Source organism: Aptenodytes forsteri, unplaced genomic scaffold, assembly GCF_000699145.1.
Source record: "Aptenodytes forsteri isolate BGI_AS27 unplaced genomic scaffold, ASM69914v1 Scaffold207, whole genome shotgun sequence".
NCBI lineage: Eukaryota > Metazoa > Chordata > Aves > Sphenisciformes > Spheniscidae > Aptenodytes > Aptenodytes forsteri.
Window position 1 is genome coordinate 7358019 of NW_008794836.1, and position 18694 is coordinate 7376712.

At 40.5% G+C, this 18694-nt stretch overlaps 1 long non-coding RNA gene across 1 annotated transcript in view; it reads right to left on the reverse strand.

The window, feature by feature from the left end:
• Positions 1–270: 270 nt before the first annotated feature.
• The window catches only part of LOC103895002, a 33194-nt gene continuing 14770 nt past the window's right edge, over positions 271–18694 (reverse strand). The window contains exons 4-6 of the long non-coding RNA XR_657343.2: positions 12859–12968; positions 7422–7724; positions 271–564 (exon numbers count right to left, since the gene is read on the reverse strand). This is a non-coding gene — a long non-coding RNA (uncharacterized LOC103895002). The remainder of the gene's footprint in view (positions 565–7421; positions 7725–12858; positions 12969–18694) is intronic.

The following is an 18694-nucleotide window of genomic DNA, read 5'->3' on the forward strand; positions in this document are numbered from 1 at the left end:
CTTTCTTCATTCTTGCACACCTTTCTGAAGACCCATAGGGAAAAAGATACGAATGTCAGGCATTTTCGAATTTGGAAAATGCTAAATAAACTGGAGCCTTATAGGCTTGTTACCCTATGAAGACAGCCTACGCTTTACGTATGTAAATGTACAACGAAATGATAAAGAAATTGTGTACATTTGGCTCACGTGATTCATTAGTTTGGTGGCATATATTCTGGGAGCATGCTATATTTTCAGTGTCATCAGACATGAAACGATAGTGTGCTTTGAACGAATGCATTTGATTGGTACAGTGATAGAAAATCAGCTGAACACAACAAATGTAAAATAGAAGACAGGAGGCCTAGTAAAAGAGAAGACGTGAGATCTACTAACAGCCATCTGACACGGGGAGCCATGTGGATTGTCTTTTGATGGAAACTGAACAGTGTCCTTTGTGTTGCTACAGTGCCCGGCTCTCTGTTTCCTCCCCTTTCTGTCGTCCTTCTAGTCATCACCGCAATAAGTTTAGCTAGGGTGGGTATTTCATATCTTCTTCTTAGTTGTGATGATGGCTGGGACCTAGTGTTTAGCAAGGTGTACAAGCAAACATCTATCACACAGTCTATAACAGCACAAAGCGTATCTTAAGCAGAGACATCTCACACATTTTACACGATAAATCAGCAGCATATAAATACCAGCATATAAATTCTAGCTTATATACTTGAATGTATTGCCAAAAGCTGGCTTTAAAATTATTATTGTAATGCAGGTTTGGGTCCTAGTCCTACAGCCTGATCATGGTACCCAGGAGTCTTGCATCTGTTCACGGTTGTATTCTTTTTCCTCAGTCACAGCAGTTCAGTGGTCCACCTACATGGAGCAGAATTTAAGACTGGGGCCCAAATTTATGCACCATCTGCCCTTGGTCATGCATGCCAACTTTTATAAAAATTAATCACTTTATCTCTCTGAAGAGCTCCCACATGAAAAATGCCCCCATGTAAGTTTGGAACTTACAATGCCACATTATTTTTTTTAAATGATCTGTTTTTACTGGGATTTTTTTTTTCTTGTACTAATATTCAGTATGACATTATTTTAGGTGGAAGATGGCAACTCAGCCTGAGGCATGACAAAATAGCCAGAAACACACCACCTACTGTGCCCCATTGCTTTAATATTGTACTGTTTAATAAGAAAATGACCCCAAGTGCTTGGATGACAACTCCAAAATGGACCATAAATATTCAGTACATAAGGAAAAGCTGAAAGCTAAAGTACACTGCATAATATTGCTATGGTGCAAAAGGGAATAGGAATACATTCAATTTGCCTAAGTATCTAGTAGTGACAGCCACTAACATTTGTTTAGGAGAAACACCAAGTGGATGTCTGTTTGTTAATAAATGAATGAAAAGAAATATGGATTACTGTGCAAATGGACATTAGAGGAACACAGATTTTGGTTGGATGTGTAAGTCACATAAAGAACCCAATTCTGGGCACTGCTAAGTGATTCTTGCAAAACGCTGAGCCCCTGCTAATTTCAGTAGGAGTTGAGCAAACTCAGCACCTGGCAAGGATGGGTCTATCTATATCTAAATATGGAATGAACGCTCATCCAAGTGGATTCACTTATGATAAACTGATGCAGCCTAGAAATTACATGTTTGCTTAAATTGGGGAAATCACAAAGAGGGAGACGCTCAGATAAGCAGTGATAATTGGTACAACAATGTCTGTTTCCTCCTTCTGATCTTGGGTCCTCCCTGAGGATTCTCTCCTATCCTGCATTAATTAAGAGAAAGCATGTGACATTTCTTGCAGCCTTTGACACCAGGATGACCTTTCCCTAGGTTGCTCATGAACTCCTGCTGACATCAAACATGCTTTTTACTGTACAGGACCCTTTATCCACCAGACATTCATAAACAATACTGAATAATATTCCTGACCAATTATTAAAATGCACAAAAAAAAAGTTATGCTGTTATGACAGATGACTGAATAGTTCATAGGGAATAATTTGTTTGACGAACAGGAGCTTTTATTTCAGTGATCCAAGCACTTTTTAAAAAATGTATTCCTCACTTGATCGTGTTCAGTTGCTGCAAATAAGTATTGGTTGTTAGATTGTTCTCAAGACTTCTGTCATGAGCGTGTGGCATTTAAACCCACTGGACAGAAGGGCCAGGGGTCCTGGGTTTGCTTTCTGAGTGGATATGTGTAACTCTTTTGAATCTAGCTCATTGTGTAAAAGTAGGTTCACTTTACTGTTCCTTCATACTTTCTAAAATTTTTGCAAAAACTTTAAAAATAGTAATTTCAGGTTCTGCTAAGCTGTTAGGGAACTTGTCTCCTAGAACATTAAGGGAAATTAAATACAGAAAGAGCACACAGATGTAGTCAAGACAGATGGAACATTTATCTTTTTTCCCAAATACCTACAGAGCAGTTTCTGACGTGTTCACCTCTGTTTAATCAGTCACGTTCTCAACATTTTATTGCTCCGAGAGTTTGAAACAGCATGGTGTTGCACATTAGGAGATATTCCCAGAAGTTTAAACTCCCACCAAAATTACAAGTGGAATTTCCATTATTTGACAAAAAAAAAGCCCCCAGCAGCTGAGCAAAAGCAAATATGTGTGTAACTGCATACCTAAGTACTCCCTCAGAGTATGTGTGTAGCCAGCAAACACAAGGCACTGGCATCTGCTGTGGGAACGTGAGGCCTTAGTGTGGGCAAATTGGAACGGGCCATGTGAGGCTGAAGTTCATGTTGCTTGTGCTGATGACTCTCTGTGAGACACCTTGACTCCAGGTTATCTCTGAAAGGTACACATGCTGTTGGGCACACATTCCCAGTATGCCAGAGATTAAAAAATAAAGTGTGGTGAGAGATGCATGAGAGAGGCAGCATTAAGCTACACTCAAGTATATCCTCTTTGCAAGTATATGTCTTCTGGCTCTATGTAGAAAATGTCCTGCCTGGTAATGGGTGGCATCACAGAGAGAAGCAACACTAAATACCTGTTGATAAAACAGGAATAAAAGCAGTCAGTTAAGACATTGCCACTTGTGCTTGACTTTGCTTTTAATTCTGTTCATGCTGGCCCCTGCAACAAACAGTTTCCCATAAACTTTAGTTTATCCTGATCAAACTCCTCCCTTACAGTGGTTTGCAGTGCATTTACGGTGCAATTATCCTTCCCTGTCATTCTTGTTTGTGCTAGCTGAGTGTGTCAAGTCAGTTTTAAGTAAAGTCAGAGAGGAACATGGATAAAGCTGGGGTCAGTTCCAGTTCCCAGGGATCTTTCCCATATCCTCTGAGCTCTGTCTTGGAGCCATACTCAGTGTGGTTCCTGTAACACTGTGGCGCAGAGCCTCATTGTAAGAGAACTTCATGCCATGCCATTGCAGGGGGGAGTAGGTACCTTACAACTTTGCACAAATATGCAAGTGTAGGAACGTCCCGCTGTCAAAGCACAGAGGGCCCAACTGCAACATGAGGTAGCCCTGGGTCACAGTCTGGACTCTTGCCCTCGCAAGTAGTGCTGCTGAGGAAGGCATGTGAGTCTGTGTGGCTGTGGGGCCCCAGTTAGAGCAACAGCGTCAAGAGAAAATATCCCCTGCAATCATTTCTACGTGTGTTTGTTTGGTTTTTGTTCCATGCCAGTATCTTTTCTAAAATCGTTTCCCTATCACATTCTCTGATGTTCGATTTTACATTGCTGGTACTGTAAATACTTTCTGGCGTATCAGTTAGGCTGTTTGGGTGAGTCACTGTAACAAAATGGCTATGTCATAGGGAACTGATATCCCTCTTGCAGTGTATTGCTGTTCCAGTGAATGCACCAGCAGAAGAAATTTGTGTGGGTGGTATCCACATCGCCCTTTTACCTCTGTTTTCTCCTCTGTGGGCTTTGCTCCTGACCCACGGCATTCCAGCTGTGGGCATCATTCTTCCTCATTGCACGCCTGCTTGATTGAATGTAGCTGCTTTATTTTAGCATCATTTGTATGCACTCTCACTTGCTCCCCATTCAGCTTGCCTTCAACAACTCCAGTACATGCAGACTCTTCTGTGTCGGTGCCTTTCATCCCAAACAACTCCACCTTCTTGGTTGTTGGTTTGGGTTTGTTTTTTTTTTTTTCTCTCTTAGTATGACATGGCAGTTCACTTGTGTTAGGAGAGAACTCCTCTACTTCCATTACTACACGGTATAAAGCCTGTTCGACAAGCCCTTTCTAGATTCGAACATAGATAGCTGGTATCTCCATCTTTGCTGGAAATCAGCTGACACAAATTCTCAAAGGAAGATGTTAATGAGATTTCAGCTGAAAGGCTCTTCTTTGGACCTATGCATGTTTGTCGGTACATATTGTCACAAAAGCTGTATGGTCACAAAGAGCCATTGATGAGCCTGGTACAGCCATTTGATCACCTATTTTACTATTATCTTAATTCTCAGTGTTTAAAAAAAACATTGTCTTGGCCATTTTAAAATTGCACAAGCACAAAAAAGTATATGCTGAGTGGTTTAAAAGCATTCTTTTTAAATCATATATAAATTAAAAGCTGCTTAATTTAAAAATGTATCTTTGGCTGAGGTACTTAATGTTGGAAAGTGGTTACTCAGCATGTAAAGTACCATAAGTACTTTTCATAAGAATTTTTATGACATAACAAATTTTTAAAAATGGTTATTTACACAATAGTTCCTGATGGCTTGCCATTATAGTTTATCAGATCAATAATCAATGTTCTTAAAAGTCACTTAATTCCAATTTATAGAATCCACATTATAAAAAAGCTCAGGTAATGTATATTTACATCAGAAAGCTTAATAGCTCCTTTAAAACTGTTAAGGTCCTCTTGCAGTGTTGAGCACTTCTATGAAGGATTTTTCCATTATTTAGATCCCTTAAAACCCAAAGAAATTAATGTCACCAAACTTCACTGAGGTGGTGACAAGTCATGTCTGATGATAAGGACTTTTGACAAGTTTTTGAATGGCGGGAGGTGGCAGGGTGTGACACAACTTTACCTTTAAGAATATGTCAGATTGAAAGATGTGGCTTTATAGCTTTTTTGGTTTCCTATAAATCCTCTGTACTGGAGTGCTGGGTCACAATTGCTGGGTTTTCAGTTGTATGGTTTCATGGACTGTGCTTTGTTCGTCAGCTGTATTTTAATTAATAGCAAGAATGCCTACTGCCCAACTAGGTGTTCTTTGAAGTTTTAAATTAAAATACCTTAGATATTTGGCTTAATAACAGTTTAGTGCCTTAAAATTACAGACTTCATGTTTATGCTACAAGCTCTGTCATGCTACAATTGAATATGCCCATTAGCATGAGTGGAGCAGGATCTTACTTTGAGAGAGATTCTTTTCCCAGTAAGGGCTTGATCCTGAAATCTGCAGTCATGAGAGAGCAATCCCATTCGATTTTAGTGGGTTTGAGTAGGTGCCTAGTGATACTTGTGGGGACACTGAAGGGTCAGGTCTTGTTTTGGTTGCTGTTTAAATGTCAGCACTTGTCAACAGTTATCACAGCAGTATTAGAGACCTGTACTTCTTTTTCCCTACAATAAGGATACCATATATTACACATGATGATGGTTAGCAAATGTTGACTTCTGCTCTATCCTTTGAAATGTTTATTGAAGTCTGAGACTGTAGGCACCTAACAGTTCATTTAAATGTGCAGCAGTCACAGCTGTGCCAATTTGATGTTTGCTAAGATCGTGCTGTTGAATTTTCAAATGTACAAAAATGAGGGAAAACCAGAAGAAAAGCATGATTTTTTTCCCCCCCCCAATAGCAACTGTAATTGCCACTGTGGACAAGTCTATAGCGAAGATGTTCAGGCATATACTGAGAAGCAGATCTTATACAGCCTCAGCATGGTTTTCTGTTCAATTTAAGCTGAAGCCAGCCAGCCATGCAGAAAGAAGAAGAGTTGCCTTGTCTCAGCCGAGGCCCCATGTCCCCACAGTTCACGTGGCTCTAGGAATGCTTTGGCCACAAAATGAGTTTGGTCAGCTGATCTGACTGCAAACTGATTAGGGAAAGAGATGTGTGCAAATGGCGAGAGAAGACAAAAGTGGGACATGCTTTTGTAACAGAGATGCCCTTTTTGGGGACTGCTGAGAAAATGGAAGCAAGTTGTAAAAGCAGAGAGGGTAGAAGAAAAAGAGAAGGGAACAGACACTGCTTGATTTATAGGGGAAGCCGAGCGTAAGAAAGAGACCTTAACTTGCTGTTGATTCAGATTCAAGGATTACTTCAGAAGGGTCAGGAGATTTAATCGATAATGTGCCCAAGTGCCATATTTTTATGTGTTTCTATGTTTCTTGAGTCAATTAAGGCAAACTGATGTAAGATACAATTGGAGTTTAGAACCCTTCAAAGGTCATATTTCTGTTTGTTTCTGTTACCACATGTCCCAGAAGAATGGACTATAATCCTAGTTTACCCTGGGTAAATACGGTTGTGGAGCCTAAAAATACATAAGCCCTGTAGTCCAGTTCTTCTGCAGGTGTTATAGGTCCATACTAAGAATCACACCAATGAAGTGAGGGTGAAAGAGAGTGAGGATGTAAAAAGAGAGTGAAAGAGTGATGCCACCAAGTCAGGTTAAGTCTAGAGAGCATCTGAATCCCTTGCTTTGAGAGTACAGGTGGGGTGTACCCCCCGGTGGAAATCTTCCCAGGGAAGTGACTGGAGCTTTAAGAGACAAAAAGAAAAAAAAAAGAACAAATCCCTGGCTTCAGGAAAGCTGTCTCCAAGCAGTGTTCAACACTGCTTGGATCCCACACTCTATACAGAGCAACTGTTTCCCCCATAGTCATTTATATAATTACAACCTTGCTTCTCCTTTCACCTTCAGAGTGGGAGGTTTTGTAATTCTTGCTAATTTCAGACATATCTCCCACTGTTTCCTGAGGAACACTTTATATAAGACAAGTATTTCTGTGTGGCTAATGTTTTTAAAGCTGTGTTTGAATTTTTCATGGATGACAGGTTATTTTCTTTCCTTCAGTAGTTGAAATTAAACCAAAGATTTTGTGCTGCTCACAGTTTAAAAATTTGTCCATTTCAGGCAGCAGATGTGACAGGGCCTGGGCCTGGTGGGAGCTTTACCGGTGGCTTTGTTTAAGTTGACATTGGCTGGGTGATCAGTGCTTGAACCAGTGAATTATTAAGCAGACCTCAGTTCCAGCAAAGATAGTGGGACCTGAGACAGTCACAGTGTGTGCAGTGGTATGCAACAGTTTAGTATAGAGATATCCAAGCTAGTTCAGAGACCAGGGAAGTACAAGTGAATCAGCATGCTCTCCTGATATTTCTGGGATAATGCTCAGCTAAGAAGCATGAGGTGTCCACAGTAACTCAGGTATCTCTACATACTGCATCATACAAACTTACCCTCAGGTTCAAGCAGGACATGCTCAGTGAAGTCAGGTTATATGTGTGCATGCATGCTTTCACTGTAAAAACAAAGCATAAGTGCTGATAGTTGTCCAGTTTCACTTCTTCATTACAACCAGGCTGTGGTTTCTTGTCTAGTTCCTTCCTTCTCCAGCAATGCTTTACATGTTTTGTTTGTCTTCCCTCCTTTGGCTGCACTTTATCAGTGTTTGAATGAAGATGACATCCAGGAAATCCTTCTCTTGTGCTGCCAGTTTGCCAGGAGCTGAAACCAGCTTTCTGGTATGATATCAATAAAACCTGTAATTGGAGAAAAGGTACTGAAAATGACATTTTTACACTTTGTGAACAAAAAAAAGATAGGAAGATGTAGGCAGAAAACAGTCGAGTGCACTATGAATCACTGCAGGGGTGCAAACAAAATTCCGTAATGACAGAGTTCTTACTGACAAATTCTGTTTGGTTTTGCCTCTAGAGTTGTCTGTGCTAATGAAAAGCAACTCTGCTTGGAACTTATTTGCATAAAGTATTATACAGTGCACACTGTGTATTAGTGGATGAGAGAAAGAAAGCGAGGCCACCCTGAGACTGTATCCCCATGACAACCCCATTTAATGAGTTACTAAGAACCAAGAGAATATTGAACTAAAAGTCTCTTCCAGTACAGCTAGTGGAGCAGCAGTGTGGACATTGTCACGTGGCACTATTATGGTCAGCAGGGAAGAAAGATTTGAAGACAGACCCATGGATGGGATTAGTCTGATTAAATGTAGATACCTACCTCCGAATTAATCAACTTTGGCTCCACTTAGCAGTGGGAAAAACATGAGTCTTCATTTGGCCGGATGAATTTCCCATGAAAGAAAATTATAAGGGGAGCCTTTAGTGATTGGTTCAGATTTAAACATTTACACTAGAGATACCTAAGTAAGGTGAGATAAATACCGTCTTAGTCCCCACTGTATATTCTCCGCTATATTGGAAAATAAATACCCAAAAATTCAGAGACAAAAAGCTGTTTTGAACAAAAACGGGCACCAAAAAAGTGTGATATCATGTCAGTGGAATTGCTACACTGAGTCAGATCCTCCTTTCCCTCAGACTGCTGAAAAACTAAGCGAATAAAGTTCCACCACTGTAAAATTTCCACCACTGTAAAACAATGCATGTGAAGGCCCAGAAAATGAGAATGTCTATTTCTTCTTGATTAAGTGGCCTGTCACTGATTCACAACCAGCTGTGAATTGAGATATATTTATTTAATGGCTTAATCATTTTAATCATTAATTGTACTTTAGATTGGAAATCCAATTCAATGTCCATGTTACACTTCAAACTCAGAAGTAACTGGTTGCAAGGTTTTGTTCTAACACTTGACAGGTCAGATTCCCCAGGATGTTTGTACAAGTAGCTCTGTTGAGGCAGGCGGGACTGCTGAAAATATTAGAACCAAAGCTGGGCTTGGTATGTAGTTATTTAAATGACACTCAGTTGCTTAATGGATTGATAGGCTCTGTCTAAACTGTGGGACGTGGAGCTGGTATCTTAGAATCATAGAATCATTAAGGTTGGAAAAGACCTCTAAGATCATCGAGTCCAACCGTCAACCCAACACCACCATGCCCACTAAACCATGTCCCTAAGCGCCTCATCTACACGTCTTTTAAATACCTCCAGGGATGGGGACTCAACCACTTCCCTGGGCAGCCTGTTCCAATGTTTAACCACTCCTTCAGTAAAGAAATCTTGCTGTGTCTGGACTCTACATCAGGATGAAAACCAGGCATTCACCTTTCTGCCTCGGTCTGAACGGCACCCTGGTGTCTGTTGGAGGAGGAGAGGGGAAGGCAGAAGCTGCAATACTCTCTGATGGGTCCTCGGTGTAAATGACTTGGGGATGTGGACAGAAAGATGCATCATCTTGCAGGTTTCATAGGGTCGTAGGAATCATGCCTGTTGTGTTCAGTCTCCATTCATGGTCATGTAGTAATAATTAAGTTGTTTTCATTTGATATCTGAATATGTAAAACTGGTTAGATTTAAAGTTTATTTTTTCTCAGATAGGCTAGTATCTGCAGCACATACATACACAAACAAATCACTGCAGCAACAGCGTCTGAGAAGAGATGCGGGTATTTCATGAGTCATGAGTATTAACTTCTCTCATAGACATGCCCTGTTTGGTCTGGGGAAGGCTTGGAGTGCAGGAGGGGAGAAACGAAAGAAAAGTTTGTGCTGCTTGTGGGTTGCATGGTTAAAGGAAGCATTTTAGCATTCAGGACTCTTGGGCAGCCAGTTTCCTTAAATGCTAGGTTAATAAGAAAAGGTTTTGACTTTCTTTTCTTAAAGAGTAATATAAACCAGTAAATCCCGGGGCAATAATTAGTCCATAATCAGCAGGATTTTTCAGTTGTACTAAATCTCTATCAGCATAAATCAAAACAAGTAACCATAAGCGTAATGCAAAGATTCCCCAACCTGGAGTTCATCCAGCACCTGCAGATGGAGTTCTGCATTTCCAGACTCCTTCTTCTTTCAGTTCATCCAGTACCCCATCTTACAAGAGAGCTTCTCCCCTAAGCACCCATGCTGAGAGAGGGGAAAATGAAACTGATATTAACCCCTGATATTCAGGGGATTAGGCAGTTTGTTCCTGTGCAACTAGCCTGGAAGCTATCACGCTGAAATACAGTTTATGAACTCTAAAGGAACTTATTTCAGTTGGATAATGGTTAATTTACAGCCAGAGCTTAAAAGGGCAGAAAAAGATAGCAGCACAATTGGGTCCAGTGCATGATGGGGAAAAATAAATATCTCACAGAAAGAGATATCTGAAATTCAGATCACATTGAGATGCAAAGAAAGCTGTGAAAAGCAGTAGGAGGGTGATTGTATTCCAATTAGATTTCTTCTGCTCATATAAAACAGTCTTGGACTGAAAGTTAATCATCTGATTTATGGATCTTGGGAGGAGTGAAACCCTATGAGCTCCTGAACAATGAGAGGCAAATGAGACAGAGGGGAAGAAAAATAGAATATTTCTGAGACTGTGCTTCTGGGGAAAAACAAAGACAATAAAGTCTAAACATGCTCTTGGTTTAAAAATTTACCTTAGTGCTATCCTCATAAACTCATGCTCTTGCCATACAAACAAGTTGTCTTTCTCGGCCAAAGCAGTCAAAAGCAACTCATAATTTCATGTGTCACAATCTTTTGGGCACTTGACAAATATATTTCCACAAGGTTTCTGCAAGACCTTCCAGAGTTATGTTGCCGTGGTGGGTTAGTTCATTTATATGATTGGTCATAAGCAATCTGACATCTGATCTGGGCTTGGGTCATATGTAAAAGTGCATCTATTCCTTAGCTGAATCCTTTTAAAAGCATTCCATGTGCGAGTTATATGAAAATTGCTGTCAGCCAAAGGGGAACGGCAGAATTCATTTAACAGCCCTGTTCAGTGACAGGGTTTGGAGCACTGTCAGGTCAGGGACAGGAGGATTGCCTGGCACCAGCTAGGACCCACTTATATACTCTTATTTTTCCTTCAATTAATCCATCAGTAGCTAGCCCTCAGAAATGCAATACCAGGGGCATTTGTGAAATGAGCAACAGAATAGATGTAATGTATCATAGATGCCATTTCTTTCTGCCATTCTTGGGTTTCAGCCTTCTGCCCAGACCTGCTGCTGGGACTGACGCAGCAAAGCTGAGTGCAAGCAGGACAAAGATGATATTGGTAGACAGAGGACAGTACTCTCAAAAATTTTCTTTTAGATGAAGACATATACCCACGACTGCTAAGTCATATCCATAGTTAGGCCTCTTATGTAGAAGTATCTATAGGTAGCATTTTCTACCAAGATAGGTAAAATAGTTTTCTTCATCAGATTATACTAACTCTTCTATTTCAACCCAAAGCCAGACTAGATTTTATATCTCTAATCTAAACCTAAACTGCAGTCCCGTAGGTGTCAGCCTGAACATTTAATGGGTTTTTTAGCTGGGTTACAATTCAGGATGGATGTCTGGCCTGAAGGCCCAGATGTCCAGGTCAAACCTCAAAGTTTGCAAGTTGATGTCTGGGCGTCAGTTATTAATACCTTTTACACCTTTAGCAGACATGTTCCAACACAAAGTTCTTTACAGACTCCAGGTGGTGGGGAATGCTCTCTCTTTAACAACGAAGGCTGTTACTAGGACTTTTCCCCTAGTTTCTGCATTAGTTTGCACAGAGTGCTGAGACAAGGTCAAAATCTTAATCCTGATTTTCAATACATTGCCTGGTCTGCATACCAAGTACCTAAAACCTTTTCTAAAGAGCTGTTGACAATCTTCCATCTTAACCTTCAGACCCAGTGCAGCTTCCCACCTTTCAGTGGGAAAGGGCCTGCTATCTCTTTCCCAGCCAGAAACACACACTGACATATGTGTTAATGTTTTCTTCTGCTGCTCTGCTCCTGTGCAACAGGAAGCAGAGCTTAGTCCCTAATTGATTATTTCTATATTCTTAATAGGGACTATTTATAGTCAAAAATTGTCTTTAACAGCCATCTGTTCCTTATGCTGCTCCATACATGCCCTCATCCCTGACCTGAGGTAACCATCCTTTTTTCAAGGAAAGGAGGTTTAAATATTCATGCTGGCTAGGTCTTGAATAAACTCTTAATTGGTATCACAATCTCCCACACAAAAGTGGTTTGTTCCTCCTTTAGACTTTCAGCATTTGAAATATTTACTATAGTCAATGAGGGCACGTCTCACCTCGCAGGAGATAAAATCTACTTCTTGAAAAAAATTTCATGTGTTCAGGCTTGCATTTCTGAAGAACACTGAAACTTCCACCATTTGAAATGCAAAAAGTGACTTAGCCAAGAAAGCACTGTTAGCATGTTAGACTAATACTGTATTTCTTGTAACTGTGACTGTTTCCATTGTGGTCACAACGGAGAAGGTTTAGAAATCTTGGTAATGGGAGAGCTACAGTCATTCCTGTTTGGAATTTCTAAGGTTACTTAGTCATCCGTTCTTTCAGATGACTGAGAACTGAGGACTTGAATCAGTAGCTCATGCACTGGCATCCATTTGAGACGCCCTAAGGTAGGTATCCAGCCGGGGACTCCACTGCCACTCTGTAAGACCACAAGTCTTTGGCCATACCTGCAGCCTTACGAAGATGCTCCCAGCACCCAAACCGAACTGAACCGTGAACCCTGAACCCTCTTCCCCCAGCTGCACCACCTCATCTCCCGCTCCTGAAATGGAGCAACAGACACAAAGAGCTAAAATGTTGGTGCAATTCATGAGCTTCCTTCTTCAAAAGAAATTGTACACCCCACCACCTAGTCATAGCAATCTGCTGAACAAGCACCTAGTGTAGACCAATAAACGAAAGGAAACTGAGAGGTCAGTACAGGTCATTATTTTCACATACCTTTGAATAATGAGGGCATCACATGTCAGCCAGAGGAGAACAAAATGTCACATTCTCTAGCTAAAGGTCATCATCGGTCATAGGTCACGGAAGGGAGGCCAGGAAATAACCTATGAGGTTAGGATGAGTGCACAAAGAAAGGGCAACAAATGTCAATGAAAGCATGCAGCTGTTGTGAGATGAAACAACTGAGGCACCCTTTTGTGCTGACACAGGCTTAAAAAATGTCTTTGCTGACATTTTTTTTTAGCTGGCACTTTTATAGGACATTGACATTAATGTACCCAACCCTGAATTAGCCTTTTCTGAAAGCAACAGTTTGGAAGTTAAGTGCAGCATTTTCCAAAGAATCATAAGCATGACATTTTTATTTCAAGTGATTGATGTAACAGTGGACTTCTAGCACCAAATTCAAGTTTCATTCTCAATCATTGCATCTGTGCAGTGTGATAGCAATCAGAAACAAATGGAGGTGGCAGTCTGCATTGCAGTAAGGTCTTTTGGAAATTCTTTTTGCCTTTACCGACAGTCAGATGTGTCATTTCATGTTTAATACATAGCATTGCATTTATCTGATTGTTTGTTTTAATTCATGGATTTCAGAAAGGTTGATTTCAGGGTTGCCCCTGCAGTGATGACAAGCACTTGCAGGGCAATCATACAGTAAAATGATAATGAACAGTTTAGGAATATGTGGAAATATATCCAAACTGAGAGACACCTGCAATTTCTGATGAGTGAGCTGTGTACTTGACTCATCTGTCTTTTGCTTTCTCCCCCGAACAGCAGCACAATACCATTTTCTGTTGTCACTGTGGGTATAAACCTGACAGTCTTACTTCATGAAATAACGTGATGATGCCAGGAATGCACGTTAGATGAAGGACTGCTACATCTCCCACACTTATCTTACTGGACGACACATGCAAAGAGACTGTCAAAAAAAAAAACCAAAAGCTTTGCACTGATATCTCCATTGTGGTTGGGCAACTTTGCAGGATGAATGCTATCAAAAGTGGCTTAACTCATGATGAAACGCCCATTGTGGAAGTATTGTATATTTACATTACATTACAGAAAACAGAAAGAGTGCGATCCAGAGATAGAAGAATGGTAAACTGGAATACAGGATTGTTGCCTCTTATTTTGAACTCTTCCAGTTGGTTATCATATACTGATACGACTAACATACGACTGAGATAAAGACCCTCTCTGTGCTTCAGTTCTGCTTCCTGAACAAAGAACACTGACATCTGGTATGGTCTGTTTGGAAATTCTCAGGTGATACTAACTTCCAAATTATTCCTGTTGCTGACTTGGCAGTCAAGTTTTTTTTCAGAGGTGATACCTGAATAATCAGTTTCCCAGTCCACTTTATGTTTAAGAAATTGGTTAGAAATAAAACAAGAAAACACCCAAACTCGAGGGTTACAAGAAAGAACTAATTTTGTTTTTACTTATCGTTGGCTGCACATTTCTAATCTGAACTGCACCCCCCACACTCCCTTTTTTCTGATAACTTTCCAAAAACTGTGAGGTTTTGTTGTTTTTCTTATGAGGTCAGCTTTAGTTTTGCAAAGGTGCAAACACCTGCTCAGATTTGCACACCACTAATAGTCCTAGTGAAACCATAGATCTAAACTGATGCACTCTCTCCAAAATCCTGAGGTCAATGCTTTTGTCTCTGTCTGTAACAGGACAGGATTTTTCCCTGTAAATTTCAGCAGAAGTAGGGTGCATAAGAACTAAGCATCTATGCAAATCGTAACATGGGGCACAGGCTGCATAATCATTTCATCAGACTGTATTCTGACTGGGCTTATTTACAAGCAGTATTTATTTTAATTATGTTTTCTATCTATTCACTCTTCCTTATTTTGGGTGTGTAATTGGCCACCTGAGAAACATGCCATTCTTTCAGCTGCCAGGTTGACTGATTTATAAGCAGAGAAAACACTTCTCAGGCAGGTTTGAATGAAGTGTGTTTGCAAGAGTATTTGAGTTTAGAATACCCTTTCTCCAACATTCCTTCAAACAAAAGCCACTCTGATTAATGTTAGCGGAAAAGAGGCTGAAACATGTTCGAAAGTTGCTGCGTTGGAGTTTCAGAGTTTGCAAACACTCCCACAAAGCTTTTACCCATTACTCCTTCCATCTATGTGTAATTCTACTCTCAGTAAGCTCAAAGGTTCTAGGGATTTTTTTATTCTGAATATGTGCAAAGCAATGTCCAAGAAATTTCCTTTCCCGTCACAGTTCTGTGTTTTTCCTACTCTGTTTAAACAGGTCAGTTAAATTACAAGCAAAATGAACTGGCTTTAGGGTTTCTGAAGTTAACAGTCTATGCTTCAGAGATTTACATTTTTTTATTACTTAAGCCCAAAATACATTAATTTTGGTTAGAAATGTTTTAGAAAAATACTCTCCAAATCCCAGAGAGTTCTTAATTCCTTTTTTTTTGGAGAATAGGCTTTGCCAAGCCTAATTCTGATTCAGCAGATTCGATACATAAATAAGACTGTCTTTAAGCTGCAGAAAGCTGCGATCAGTATGCTGCTGTGACCCACCGAACAACCAAAGGGCACCGGCCAATTCAGTCCCATTTCATTGTCATTACTGGTATTATGGTGACTCTGGGCTACGCCCAAGGAAGGTGAGTCAGAACTCTACAATAAATACTGTAGATCAAATGCTGAAGAGGCTTTGCCCTTACAAGTACATTATACAATACCTAAATATATTATATACGCAAGTGCTGAGTTAAAAAGAAGTCAGTGACTTTAACATGTCATATCTATATGGAGATTGAACCTTCTTTGAAAAGTCATTTTTTTTTTATGCCATCTGCTTTTCTCATGATTTTTGCCCCTCTCAACCCATATAAAATGGATGTGTATTCAATCTTGAACTAAGCATGCTTGCAATGATTGAGAAATGTCTAAGGTCAGAGGTATTATGGTGACTCTGGGCTACGCCCAAGGAAGGTGAGTCAGAACTCTACAATAAATACTGTAGATCAAATGCTGAAGAGGCTTTGCCCTTACAAGTACATTATACAATACTAAATATATATATATACGCAAGTGCTGAGTTAAAAAGAAGTCAGTGACTTTAACATGTCATATCTATATGGAGGTCATTGAACCTTCTTTGAAAAGTCATTTTTTTCTAATGCCATCTGCTTTTCTCATGATTTTTGCCCCTCTCAACCCATATAAAATGGATGTGTATTCAATCTTGAACTAAGCATGCTTGCAATGATTGAGAAATGTCTAAGGTCAGAGCTTACAAAAAATTCATAAGGGAAGCAGCAGGCATAAAAGAGAGGGGTTTTTTTAAAAAGGGTTCATGGGCCTCTGTATGAATTGGGCATGACATATTCATGTTACTGACTTCATTTATTTAATGTGGCTCCAAATAATTGATACCAGTACAGTGATAAAAGTACAGAGACTTCGCTGCTAGAATTGCGATAATGAAGAGCCTCCCTGCTGATTTCATTCATGGGGCTGTTAGTCTGCTGGGAAAGACCTCTGATGAAAACTGGGCTGCAGCAAATGCCATAAAATAATCAAAGGCACAAAGACCTTTACCTGAGGGGAGCTTGGTCAGGGAGTGATTCAGGGCGGCAGAGGGAAAAGAGGGAAAATTGCATTAGCCGACAAACCAGACACAGCTTTTAAAAAAGTCTGATCCAAATTGTGAGGACTGCGTTATATACAGAAATCTGCCGCAACTTTGGAACGGATTCCAATTATGTGGCTCCAACAGCTAGTTAACTGGTATATCAACAGAGCTTCTTACCTTGCTGAATGTAGTTCAAACTTACTTTATCCTCATCTACCAGCCGTTTGTTCTCTCTGCCTTAGATTGTGAGCTCTCAGAAACAGCAGCTGTCTTTTTATTATACGCTTAGCACAATGGGCTCCCTGTTTGGGCTATAGAAAATAATCATGTAGGCTCAAGTCGGCCATACAAGTGCCGAAACACAGTTGATGTCAAGAGTCCTAGAGAGGAACTGAATATTGATATGAATCTAAAATCCTTTCTAAGCAAAAATCCCATTTGTCAACTCTGCTCATTTGTTTCACTTCATGTAAGTGTGTCAATGGTTGATTAAAATTCATAAATGTGCAGCAGAGTTACTGGATAAACGTTGAGTTATTGTTTACATATCAGAGTGCACTGAAGGCAGGAGCCTAGATGTGGAAAATTGTGTCAAGAGGAAAGGACCATGATATGAGTCGCTGCCAGGACAGACTCACCAAACAATCCACAATGTCCCTGTGTAAACTCTGCTAGTGATTAATCATCTGTTACAATGCAATAAAATAAATAAAATAAAATGCCTCTTACTTACAGCCCATGTTTACCTAGCTTCAGCTTCCAGTGACTGCATGTCTTGATGATCTTTTTTCTACTGGATAAAAGAGCTTCTGCTATCAGAAATCTCTTCCTCGTGCGGGTGATTGTGAATTATGATCAAATTGCCTTAATTCCCCTTGCTGTGCCTTCTCTTCATTACACCTATGTTACCAAGCTGTCTTTATTGCATTGGTACTTCAGATTCAAAATCTGGGTCATAGTACTTTGCGTCCTTCTTCCAGTCTTGAAGTCACTATGAAGTGTTTAAGGATAACTCCATCCCGTGTCTTCCGCTACTCTTCCAAAGCTGCTGCGTCAGCAGCTCTAGTCAAAACTTGTTATGAATAACACCTTATTCATCTTAAAACAAAATGCATTTCAGGTGAGTTCACAGGCACCTACAACTCCTTCTTCCGCAAACGGATTGTTAGGATGTGCCTGCAGAAGGCAAGGTTGCAGCCGTAGTGTACAGTTATGGGTCACACATGTTGGAGTGGATGAAGAATTAGAAAAGGCATTCTGCTAGTGGTGTTTAACTGGATTTTTTAATCAGGTACATTTGGTATGTAGCATTCTTTAAATTGGACAGACGAGCAATTGCTGAATAGCGCTATATCTATGCTTGCAACAGAGTCTGAAAATGGCGTGAAAAGGAGTAGCTGCTGGGATGAAAAAGATGGAGCTATTGCGAATGTGGCTCAGAAATGCCACTGTTCTTTGAGAAAAGGGTGCAGAAAGAGCTGTTTACAGCGCTGAACACAACAAAATCTCAGTATGGGACAGAAGTGCAGCAAACGTGGAGACACCTTCCCACGGCTGAGTGAGAAGAAAAACATCAACACAAATAGACAACAGTGAACATTGTGTGCCAAACAAATATTGCCACTAACACTGTGCTGGCTGCCTTTCTATTGACAGAGCTTTCTAACACAGACGAAGCAAATTCGGGGAATAAAGGCACAGTGTGATGTGCATGTAGTGACACAGCTGCCCTCATCTCTATTCTTTAAGAGAAAAGAAAGACATTTAGACACTTCTTCTCACTAATTAAACTGCCACACTTCCTAAGACCTGGGCCTTGCCCAGTTTACAGGACTTACACTGCTGAGTAAAAGAGGGCCAGGGAGCACCTAACCACTAGCCTCCAGAGTGGTGACACTGCCGAACTTAGTTAACATCTGGCTCTGTCTGGGACCTCTCCAACAGAGCTCTGCCTGAGGGACAGTTTGGATTTGCTTTGGCAGGTAGCTCTCACCAGCGATCTCGGCTAACAGACAGCAAGGACCACGCTGCACTCAGTTTGACTTCTTCCATCCTACACAGTCTTCTTTTGGACTTTTACACACTCCCATACAACAACGATGTGGCATGCAAAGCACCCTCCCAGCTCCGAGCTGAAGGTGCTAAAGCACTCTGGTAGTCTGCAGCACTATTTAATATTCTTTGAACTAGTGTCCGCAACCCCGAATAA